The following is a 12,514-nucleotide window of genomic DNA, read 5'->3' as shown; positions in this document are numbered from 1 at the left end:
AAGGTCACCGCTAATTTCAAAATCTAAAACTAACAGAGTCCAGATAGTGGTTTACTAAGTATACACAGAGAAAAAGTACTAAGTCAGAAAATCAATAGGATGCATACTTGGAAATAAAAACTATTTAATATTGACAGTATTTCTAAACTGAAAGAATTCTCTTTTATCTGTAATAATGCTTTAATCAATTCTTTTCCTTCAATATTATGATGCTATTATATACAGGAGTGTGTATCCCTGGCTCATGATAGGTGTTCAGTAACATGATGATCTCTGAGGTAATAAAACACAAAATCATTGTTTCATTTTGACCCAAAGCAAATTGTCAGTTATACTTTCTTACCTTTGCAGTGTGAAATATATCCAAAGAACAGTACCATGTAGAGTATTAGCTTAATAACACTGGTATAGACAGAAGGACAGTCAACTTGCACTTGATCCCTGAGCACAGGTCTGAACTGTGGGGTCCCTAATGGGTAGATTTATTTTTATAAATACAGTGTAGTACTGTAAACATATTTTCCCTTAAGATTTTCTTTTTCTCTCTTTTTTTTTTTTTTAAGATTTTATTTATTTATTATTCAGAGAGAGATGACAAGCAGGCAGAGAGGCAGGCAGAGAGGCAGAGAGAGAGGAGGAAGCAGGCTCCCCGAGGAGCAGAGAGCCTGATGCGGGGCTCGATCCCAGGACCCTGAGATCATGACCCGAGCCGAAGGCAGCGGCTTAACCCACTGAGCCACCCAGGCGCCCCTCCCTTAAGATTTTCTTAACATTTTCTTTTTCCTGGCTTATTTTATGGTAGGAATTGAGTATATAACATATAACACACCAATATGTGTTAATTGACTGTTTCTGTTATTAGGCTTCCAGGTAATAGTAGGCTATTAGTAGTTAAGTTTTGGGGAGTCACAAGTTATACATGGATTTCAACTGCACCGGGGCTTGGCACCTGTGCCCCCATGGTGTTCAAGGGTCAACTATAATTACTAAGAGTTAACACGTATAATGGGTACACTGTATACTACACTGATAAAACATGCAGGTAGTAAAAAATTAAGTTATAACATTTTAAGTAGAAATTTAAAAATCTAATAAACTGCTAGAACAATTATTATGGCTGATCATTTTAAATGAAAAAAACTAAACTTAAGGGCGCCTGGGTGGCTCAGTGGGTTAAAGCCTCTGCTTTCAGCTCAGGTCATGATCCCAGGGTCCCGGTCTCGAGCCCCGCATTGGGCTCTCTGCTCAGCAGGGAGTCTGCTTTCCTTCCTCTCTCTGCCTGCCTTTCTGCCTACTTGTGATCTTACAAATAAATTTAAAAAAAATTTTTTAAATAAAATATAAAAATAAAAAACTAAACTTAATGAATGTTCAACCCCCTAAAAAAGTATTTTCAGTAAAATTGTTTTAGCTTAGAATACCTGTTTTAGATTTTCTTTTCTAAAAAGGGCACTATTATTAATAAAGCATATTTCTAGAAAAAGACTGGAATCAGCAAAATACCAATATTTAAAGTGGAAAGTTCTTAAGATTAATAGGGTAACATTAGAGCAATTATTGTGTACATACAAAATACTTAATAATGTAGGTCCTAAGCACATCCCTTCGTCTATTCTCATTAGTTTTAATTATAATAGATATATTTAAACAATAATATTCTTGTGGGTGTGTGTGAACTCATTGTACAAGTCAACAAATTTGATCTGGAGTATAAGGAAAATGGACTGATCCTGTGATCGAGTTCAAGGTGCTATTTCCAAGCGGTCTGGGAGGACACCCCCAGAGCACTAATTCATCCTATTAATTTTTGTGTGGTTTGGTATGTGTCCTCATTCTTCCCTTCGGTTCTCTCTTAACTACAAAATTCTTTCTTTCTCCCATTTTGTTTTCTTGTTATTTTTTAGTTTTTATTATGGAACATTCCAAACATACAGAAAAGCAGAACAGTATAAAGAACTTCCATGTTGCAATAAACTTTTATGTATCAGCCTTAGCGATATTTTTCTGGATTTGTCTTCTCAGGCAAGGGAAACCAAAGCAAAAATTAAAAATTAGGACTTCATCAAACTAAAAATCTTTTACACAGCAAAGGAAACCATCAACAAAACAAAAAGGCAACCTACTAAATTTGGGAGATGATATTTGCAAATGGTATCTCTCCTAAGGGGTTAATATCCAAAATATACACAGAAATCTTACAACTCAACAGTAAAAAAAACAAACAAACAAAACACAAATAATCCAATTAAAAATAGGATCTGAATAGACATTTTTCCAAAGATGACATAAAGATGGCAAACAGATACATGAAAAATGTTCCCCATCACTCATCGTCAGAGAAATACAAGTCAAAACCACAAGAAGCTGTCCCCTCGCACCTGTTGGCAGGGCTAGCATCAAACAGACCAGAGAGAAGAGCGGGCGAGGACAGAGAGAAAAAGGAGCCCTCGCGCAGTGCCGGCGGGAATGCGGACCGGCGCAGCCACGGAGGAAAAGGGCATCGCAGCTCCTCAAAACAGTAAAACAAATACCAAACGATCCAATAATTCCACTTCTGGTTATTTACCCAAGGAAAACAAAAACGCTAACTCGGAAAGATACATGCACCCTTACGTTTCCTGCCGCACTGTTCACAGAAGCCAAGATGCCGCACGCAGCCTAAGCTCCACCAACAGGTGAGAGCATCAAGGAGACGGGGCGTGGACACACACCTGGCCCGAAGCCCGCGCCAACACGCGTGGACCGGGGCAATGACGCGAACGGGACGGAGCCACGCAGAGAAAGTCAAATATATTTTTCAGTTATATGTGGGATCTAAAAAACGAGACAAAAAGAAACAGATTCATAAATACAGAGAACTAGTGATCGCCAGAAGCGAGGGGACTAGGAGAACGGGCGAAATGGTGAAGGGGACGAAGAGGTACAAAGTTCGCGTTGCGAAGTCAGTCAGTCACGGGGATGAAAAGCACAGCAGAGTGAATGTCGTGAGTAACCCTGTAGTAACTCTGTGTGGTGACAGACGGGGACTACACAGTACACCGGCGAGCATTCTATAACCTACACGGTTGCCAAATCACTATGTTGTACACCTGAAACTCATACTGTATGTCAGCTACACTTCAGTTTCAAATGAAATAAATAAATGTACCTCCCTGTCACCCAGGCTCAACAAATGCCAGGCCAAGGGCAATCTTCCTTCACATATGCTCCCACCCATGTCCTTGCCCCCTGCGGACCATGGGTTATTTTGAAGCATAAAGCAAATTCTATACATCATAGCTTTTCACTGGTAAAGTCTATATTTGCACATATCCTAAAAGATAAGTATTTTTTAAAAACACAACTATAATAATGTTACCAAATATTAACAGTTAATTTCAAACAGTCAGTATTTAAATTATTCCAGTAGTCTTACAAATATTTTTGTAGTTGGCTTTGATCAAATCAGAATCCAAACAAGTTCTGTGCATTGCAAATGACTGCTGTCTCATTAAGTCCATTTAACAAAAATGAAAACATGAACTCAAAAATATATGTGCACCCGCATGTTCACTGAAGTGTCGTGTACAATAGCCAAGATGTGGAAAAACCTAAGTATTGATCAATGGATGAACAGCTAAAGAAAACCTAATACATATGTAGTGGACTATTATTATATTACCCAAAAAAGAAGAAAATCTTGCTATTTGCAGCATGACCAACCTTAAGGGCATTATGCTAAGTGAAGTAAGTCAGACAGAGAGAGACATATACAGTATGATCTCACTTATATGTGGAATCTTAAAACACACACACACACACACACACACACACACACAGAAAACAGAAAAAAACTGAGCTCCTAGATCTAGAGAACAGATTGGTGGCTCACAGTGGCGGGGCATGGACAAAATGGGTGAAGGGGTCAAAAGGTACTAACTTCCAGTTATAAAATAAATAAGTCCTAGGGATGTGATGTACATCATAGTGACTATAGTTAATTATACTGCATTGTATACTTCAAGTTGCTGAAAGTAAATCTTAAAAGTTCTTGTCACAGGGAAAAAAAACGTGTTTGTAACTCTGTATGGTGAAGAATGTTAACTGTGCTAACCCTGTTGTTTTCCCTGTATACCCAAATGCAGAATCATGCTACATGGCTTAAACTAATGTGACAGGTCAGTTATACCTCATGTTTTTAAAAAAGCCAACAAAATGGATTGAATACACAAGATGATACCTAAGCTAGCAAAATGGAGGATAGAGAAAAGTAAGAAGTCCTGGGGTGCCTGGGTGGCTGAGTGGGTTAAAGCCTCTGCCTTCAGCTCAGGTCATGATCCCAGGGTCCTGGGATGGAGCCCTGCATTGGGCTCTCTGCTTCCCTTCCTCTCTCTCTGCCTATTTGTGATCTCTATCTGTCAAATAAATAAATAAAATCTTAAAAAAAACAAAAGAGAGAGAGAGAGAGAAGTCCTAAGGGTGAGGAAAATGGAGTCATACTTAAAAAATAGACTGGAAATCTCAAGTGGTCTGCAAGGTAATGACTGCAGCATTCTGCGTTCTCCAAAGAAGTGTCAGTTACGGGTATGAAGGAATCAGATTTGACTGCCAGTCATCTCTTCCCCTGGAATGTTTGAAGACACACCCTTTAATTCACAAATATTTTTAAACTATAAAGAAAAATGTCTGTGTGTGTCCAGAGGGACCAGAAGAGAAGCATCAGGAAGTACACAGAGGCATGCTGTCCTCTACATTTTGCCTTCTGAAGTTCTCCTTGGTTTTGATGGGACATGATCTTCATCATCTATTTCCTATGTTGCATGTATCTTAGAAAACCATAGTGAATTGCTATGAAAGCTATAATTTCAACAACAAAAAAAGCTCATTTTAATCTATAGGTTCCCCCTCTCTTTTTTCTTGTAATTTTTTTTCAAAGATCATAGCATTTGTCACATAGAATGTATCAGTGTGTGTTTTGGTAATTGTACCCTATGGTGATTTAACATGTTCCTCTATCCTAAATTTCCTATAAACCAGCAGTCAGATCTAGAAGCTTAAGGAGAGTCAAGTTCAATTATCTGAATTTCATGGATGGTGTTCTATACTTCTACTGCAACCCTCAGGGGGCACAGAATGTCTAGTTGTCTGTTTTTGCAATGTTAAGACTCATCAGTGGGTTCAGGTGCCATCAGCTTGATCAGGCATTGCAGAGGTCCCCATCAGCATCTCATTTAATAGTTTTAACAGCCATGGAAGAACCTTAGCTTGATTCATTAGCTGTTGTAAAATGTAAACGTCCTATTTCTATCACGCCGTCTGTATGGAAGTACAGTTAGGCGAAAATGTCCCTCAGAAGTATTTAGTAACCCTGAGGTGTTAGTTTGTGTAAGGCAGGATACACATGTGGATCTCCCTCTCCTGTACTCAGTCCTTGGAAGGTACCATTACTGGTACCATCACAACAAGCCAACACTCCCGCTCCAGAGACATGCATCCTGGGAGGCGAGCTCCACACCCTACTCTTGCTTGATCTCTTACAACGTTTAGAGTGTACATCCTGTGTGATACCTGACTGCCTGGTGGCAAGAGCTAAAACACATTACATGTTGTGTGGCTCTGGTGGGACTGAACTTTTTTTTTTTTTTAAGATTTTATTTATTTATTTGACAGAGAACACAAGTAGGCAGAGAGGCAGGCAGAGAGAGAGAGAAACAGGCCCTGCACTGAGCAGAAAGCCCGATGCGGGGCTCGATCCCAGGACCCTGGGATCATGACCTGGGCTGAAGGCAGAGGCTTTAACCCACTGAGCCACCCAAGCGCCCCTGAACTTTTTGTTTTTTTAAACACAGGTACAATTATAACAGAAATCAAAGGGGGCGGAGGCTTTTTTTTTTTTTTTAACACAACCACAAGACCACTAGTGGTTCTGGAGCAAGGCTCTAGAGTAGAGTTCCCTCAAGCTCCACTTGAATGGAACTCAACTTTGAAACAACCCTTGTGGCCCATGGACAGGGTTCACTACATGTTTGTTTTGATTATAGAGAAACATATTTCTCTAAGAATGCTCATTCCATCAAGGCCAAGGATTTGTTTTAGACTCTGTGTAGCCCCAATGCCTGGCACATAGGAGGTACTCAACATATTCATTAAATAAAGAAAATGAATGGATTTATCGAGAACATCCTTATTCTGCATGAGTTTGGTTCAGTAAAAAAGAAATTAAAGGGAGATAGAATTCTTATTCTGACAATTCACCTAAGTCTCATTAAATAGTATACAACTGTTTTTTAAAAAATAGGAAAATATATTTCCATTAGCTTATTTGTTTTTTAGAGTTTAGTCAGCTCTGTGTGGCATCTGTTCAGGTAACATTAAGTCAGTGTTATGACAACCACAATTAGTGCACTCCTTGTATGTATATAATGCTTTCTGTTTAATAAGGGCTTTTAAATATACTATATGCAACCAGTTGAAACAGCAACCTCTGAATCTTAATACTTTGTTATTTTCAAAGTGGTATGAAACCCACATAATTGTAGCTTGATATTTAACCAAAGAGAGGTGAGATATTTCATTTATAAAACAATGACCTAAATTACCAATGTCTATGGACACTTTTTAGTCCTTAATTTACTTGACTGTTCTGTGACATTTGACACTATTTGGCCTTTTGAGAAACCTCCATCTTTGTGATAAAACACTCCCAATTATAAGAGAACAGAATTTGAAACCCAACTGAAAGCAAATGGCGTATTTTCAGAAAGCGTTGTTTGAAGTTGAAAAGAATGAAGAATTTATCTTTTAAAACCAACACAAAACTTCTTAGTTTTGTTCATATTTGATATAATTAAAGGCCAACTCTGTCACATTAGGTGTCCACAGTGTAGCTTAAAGAACCCTATTCAAATTCTGTGTAGACACAATTCCATTACATCCAAAGAGACAAAAGAGACAAATTCCATTACATCCAAAGAGACAAAACACTATTTTGATGGTTGATGCCTTTGTCTTTCTTTGTGACCGTATGTTAGCTTTGTTTTGCTAACAGTCCACTTTGTTGTGTAAGTATTGATATTCAATGTTAGTTTTAATTTTTACTGATGATGTTTCTTATTCCGCATAGTTTTGTTCATCTTGACAGAGTGGTTTAAAGGCATTTTTATTTTTTGTTGCTTTTGTGTATGTGTGTTTCTGTAAATGTTTTTCTTGTACATATCATGACTGATAAATGAAAGCTGAAAAAAAAATTTTTTTTTAAATTTTTGGTTCAGTAAAAAAGAGCAATTTTTTAAAAAGGTAACTGTAAGTGAAATTTTAACTAACCCAAAATATAAAACTCTCAACTTAAGAAAGCGGACGACATTCAAATAAAACTAGTAGTATTTCTCTTAAAATAATTCAGGTGACACCCTTAGCTATTAGTAGCTAAGCAAGATTGAAGTGTCAGCCATCCAGAGTTTCACTCAGTACCAACTACAACTGTATCAACCACTTCCAGGATCCCAACTCTACTTTTTTCCCAGTGGCTATAAACCTAATCAAGAGACCTCTCTAAGCTACATGATTTATTCTAAGTGCTCCATAGGCCTCTCCCCTCAGCTCTTTCACCCACTTTTCTGCCAGGTCTCAAAAGTGAACTAGGTCACTAATGCTTTTCCCACCTGTCCACACTTTAAGCACTTCATGTTCTTTTCTAAAGGCATGTTCCATTGGGGCAGTGACCTAGCCATACAATTTTTCTGCTTTCCCCATGGTGCCCAACCATAATGATCTAACAAAAATAATGAATTGCATTAGACAATCATTCAGGTGATTTTAATATTTTTGCCTTATCTAGGTATCAGTGGTTCCAAGGGCTTTACAGATTTTACAAAAATGGTCCTAATTTCTCTTCTTGTTACCAATCTAGCCTTATTTTTGGCAATGATTTTCCTAATTTCCTTTTGTTGCAGAAATTATAGGGGAGTATTCTGTGAAGTAACTCCTTTCCCTTTCAGGTTTATTATGGTAAGGGTGGGCTATAATAAACAATATGGAACAAGAACATATAGTTACAAAGAAATCTCACAGCCTTCTTGGCACCTTGTTCCTATACACTGAAGAGCTAATCTCTGCTGTCAGGTTCCTTTGGCAACAATTCTTTTGGGGTTACTCCACAAGACACAGTTTGTCTTAAGTGCACCCTTGCTGATCAGTCTTGTCTACCTGTCAAAAAGTAATTTTATTTTTAAATAGCTTATTAATGAAAGCTTTTTTTTTTTTTTAAGATTTTATTTATTTGACAGACAGATATCACAAGTAGGCAGAGAAACAGGCAGAGAGAGAGGAGGAAGCAGGCTCCCTGCTGAGCAGAGAGCCCCACGCGGGGCTAAAGTTTTCTATATGTAAGACTAATCAGGAACTCTAACTTTGGAGCATCTGAAGCAATACTGTTTCCAAAGAATCTTCTCCAGATGTCCTGTAATAACATCTGTAATCCCAATAATTGAGGATGACGTTAAAACGTCATTACCATAAGCCCATATTTCCTTTGGTAGGAACTTGGGGAAAGCACCCAAAATACTGCCTTATTCTTTCCCATCAGTGGCTTTTGCTAATACAAATTACCTAAATGCTTGAAAACAGGTCTTTAACCAAATGTTAATTGTTCAAAACAAATGTCAAAAATATCAAAGTTGTAAGTTGTACTTTTGATAAGGCAAATTCATCCTGTAGGAATCCGTCAAGTCAAAATGTTCAATAGCTAATTTTCTCTGGTCTTGCACAGGAATATAAAAGTGAAAGGCTGAGAGTTTTTCTTAAATTGGAGATTATAGCATTAATATAACTAGAGTATTAATAGTAAGTTGGCTGGGAGCAGTATCTTCTCTTGTAATTTGGAAAAAAAAAATAACATATGGAAGGAAGTACCCTTATATCCAACAACTCAAAACTATTCCTATTATGTGGGCAATACATAGTTCTGGGTGAAATTTACTTTTAAAACAGAGGATAAACTATGACTACTGTTAACTGTAGTTTCCTATATGCTGATCTATTTTGAAGTTCAACAAATTACCAGCAGAATTTCTAATACTTTGGTATAGAGACTAGCAACTGTTGATCCTCTATAAAATGCTACACAGTGTAGTGGGAAAATGATGACTGCTCTTGGGTGAGGATTAGCTTTGCTATTTGAATGAAGTGTCTTGGAAAATGAAAAGTATCATAGTGCAATTAGAATTTTATTATTAGTTTCTCCATAAATCAAGATTTGACATAGCACCTTGGCACTTAATAAAGTCCTGGATACTTTACACTGTTCTTGGATATCAAGAAAATCAAGCTCAATGAACCAACATTCAAGTATTTTCTGCATTGTAAGATTCAACATAAGGTTCTTTACTGTCTTTCCCAATAGGGCAGCTCCATACAGATGAGATCAGATTAAGGTTATCTCTCAAAGCTAAACCAAAACCAAATCAAGGCACACTAATTGGATCACTTTTAAATTACACAGGTATCAAACTCCTATTGAAGGGAAAAGGATACAGTTGGTCTGTGAAAAATTTTTTTCTCCTTATGACTTTTTTTCCTTCAAGAATTGTTTTCCCATTTAAGCATCAAACATTAAACCCCAAGTTTTGTGATTACATTGTATTCCAAGTGGATTCTGAAAAATCAAAACCAGTATTTTTAAGGAAACTACTAACATTTACCACTGATTCAGCTCTGTGGAATTAAAATTTTAAAAATTGTCTTTTCACCTAACTTAAGGTATTTAAAATATCAAGAAAATCACTAGTTATCCCAAACTACATTTTCTTTATATATACTGTGCTTCCTATTTGGAGTAGTTGTACTTCACACGAAATGAGCATTATTAAATTTTAAACCCAAAGTATCCAGAAACCATCCTTTTAATTCTTACCGAGATCCTTTCCTCTCATAGTAAAATGCAATGACATAAACTAAGAAGTCTAAGAATCAAAAAACCAAAGAAAAGCCATCTAAACAAAACCCCACACCAGCAAAATTGTAGCTCCATTGTTAAACGAAAAGGGAAAGGGGGGGAAAAAACACAGCACACTGGAGGAAAAATTTATTTGTCTCACACGTTAAAAAAATCTCAATAGTACACTTAACTATAAATTCAATCTTCTCATTCCAAGAGTTGCAAACAAAGTTTAAAGAGAAACTTTTAATTGCTTTAGGTTTACATTTTTAATACTCATAAATTTACTGAGGGAACAGATCAGAAACACCGGCTTCAAAATGTTAAGGCGTAAACTTTATAATTAACGGGTCTACTATTCTGCTCCCCATGCCAGCTCTGCCCAACAGGGCAGCTCACTCCACTCCGACCTTCGGCTCAAGAATGAAGTAAAATAGGTGAACACTCCCTCGCGCACCGATCGCTACGAGAAGCGTTAAAAAACAAACGAGGGTGGAAAAGTTCTCTTTTAACACCTTACACAATTTCACTCCTTCCTCGGAGAGTCCAGAGCGAACCCAAGGCTGAGCTCTTTCCCTGCTCTAACAAACGCGCCCGCCCGTCCGCCCCGCTCCCCGCAACCGCTTCCTCCCTCCAGGAACACGCAGAACTAACGGTTTCCGCGGCGGCCACGCGCCGGGGCTCCGCGGGCGATCCCCGCGCCCCGGAAAACAAAGGGGATTCCCAGCCATTGTCCTCCGCGGCGCTGAGCATCACCAGCACTAGCAAGGCAGTAGCTTGCGCAGTTATCTCCACAGCGGGCAATGTCACAACCCGACCAACAGCACAAACTACTACCTCAGCCAGGGCCATGGTGTCGGGGAGGCAGCGGACCAAGCCGAGGGCGAGCGAGGCGGCCGCAGCTCTCCTCCGTCCTTCCTCCGCCGCGACGTCGGGCCAGCGCCCCAGCCCTTCCCCGCCGCGCCCGCAGACCCCGCCCAGCGCCGCGCCACCCGGCCGCGACGGGCGCGCCCCGAGAGCGCCGGCGACCGGAGGCAGAGGCGGCGCCGATGCCCGGGCCGGGCGGCCTCTGCGGGGCCGGCGGCTCTGCTGAAAGAAGAGGTGCGGAGGGGTCCTGGCAGAGGCAGCCGCTTCCTCCGCTGTTCCGAGGGGAGCGCGTCCCCCGGGCCACTCGAAAGCAGGAAATGGGCGGCAAAAGCGCAGCCAGACGCCGGCGCAATCAAGACGCTCCCTGAGGCAGCGAGTCGCGCTCCCACTCCCCGCCCGACGCCCGCCAGGCGCTCCGGACCGTCCCCGCCACGCTCCCGCCACGTCTCCGGGGTGCGCCGCCCGCGGCCCTCCCCGCCCCGAGCCCGCGGCGGGGGCTGGGCGGAGGCCGGGCCGGTCGCCCGGGCCCCCGCCGCCGCCGCCGCCGCCACGCGTCCTGCACCCGGCTCCGGGCAGGCTCTCCGTTCGGGCGAATGCCCCGGGCGCTTCCCGCGGAGGAGGACACCCGCTCGGGCAACCCCGGTAAGAAACCAAGTCACAGTCCGGAAGTCCCGAAGCCGCCAGTTCCCCAGCACCCTTCGGGGAAATCCCGTACACCTCTGCAGGAGGCGAGAATTAAAACAAAAGCCCCGTAAAACTGAAACCGAGCCGGGCGGCGGGCCGTGTGGCAGCGGCGGCAGCTCTACGCGCGCGAGGACACACGGCGGGTCTCCCGCTTCGCTGCTCCAGTGCGTCCGGACGAACCATAGAGATCACTTAAGGAGGCTCGCGCGCTACTCCTCACCACGTGACCGCCCCCGCCAGGCCGCCCCCCGCGCCGCCATCTTACATCCGGGAGAGAGGCGGCGTCCCGTTTCCCCGCCTTGGCAAGTTTCGACGTGTCACTAGAAATCAGCCCCCAAAAGCGGGACCCCAATTCCACGTCATCGAAGTGCTGAGGCCAAGAGCTGTGCCCCCCGCCATGAGTTTAACGGGGCAAACTTGAGCCCCTAGATTCCCCCAGTTTTTGCCCGCAAAGAAAATGGCGGCACTTACCGCCGTCTAAGTGGACACGTTGTACCCTGGCGGGGGTTCAAAGTTTCCGGCACCTCCTTTCCTATCCCGCAAGGACACGGCCATTTGCGCTCCACCCTGCGGGTACCAAGTGTGCTGCATTTCAGAGAAAACCGGCGGGAAAGCTGCTGCGCTGCTCGCTGTAATGTAATGCGCAGGCTCCTGGACTTCTGGGTGTGTGTGTGTGTGTGTGTGTGTGTGTGTGTGTGAGTTACTTAAAGGCCAAGTTTTGGAGAGGGCCTCCTACCGTGAGTCTTATTTGCTGTTGGGTGGGTGTGTGTGTGTGTGTGTGTGTTACTTAAAAGGGGTGTGTGTGTGTGTGTGGTGTGTGTGTGTGTGTGTGTGTGGTGTGTGTGTGTGTGTGTGTGGTGTGTGTGTTAGTTAAAGGCCAAGTTTTGGAGAGGGCCTCCTACCGTGAGTCTTATTTGCTGTTGGTCCAGGCAAGTTACTTTTTGCTCACAGAGCTTTCTCTAAGTTAGCAAATCATCTTAAAGACGAGGTAAGCAGAGTTTGCCCGATGTAATACAGAACGTCCAGTTTAATTGGAACTTCAGGTAAAGG

The 12,514-nt window shown here is 41.8% G+C and overlaps 1 long non-coding RNA gene across 1 annotated transcript in view; it reads right to left on the bottom strand.

Moving 5' to 3' along the window:
- Positions 1 to 12,216, bottom strand: part of LOC309870393 — a 91,238-nt gene extending 79,022 nt beyond the window's left edge. The window contains exon 1 of the long non-coding RNA XR_014314557.1: positions 11,936 to 12,216. This is a non-coding gene — a long non-coding RNA (uncharacterized lncRNA). The remainder of the gene's footprint in view (positions 1 to 11,935) is intronic.
- Between the last annotated feature and the right edge of the window lie 298 nt (positions 12,217 to 12,514).

The sequence above is a fragment of the Mustela nivalis genome, assembly GCF_964662115.1.
Source record: "Mustela nivalis genome assembly, chromosome: 7".
Taxonomy (NCBI): domain Eukaryota; kingdom Metazoa; phylum Chordata; class Mammalia; order Carnivora; family Mustelidae; genus Mustela; species Mustela nivalis.
The sequence above is the reverse complement of the archived record's forward strand: the minus strand, read 5'-3'. Positions and strand labels throughout refer to the sequence as shown.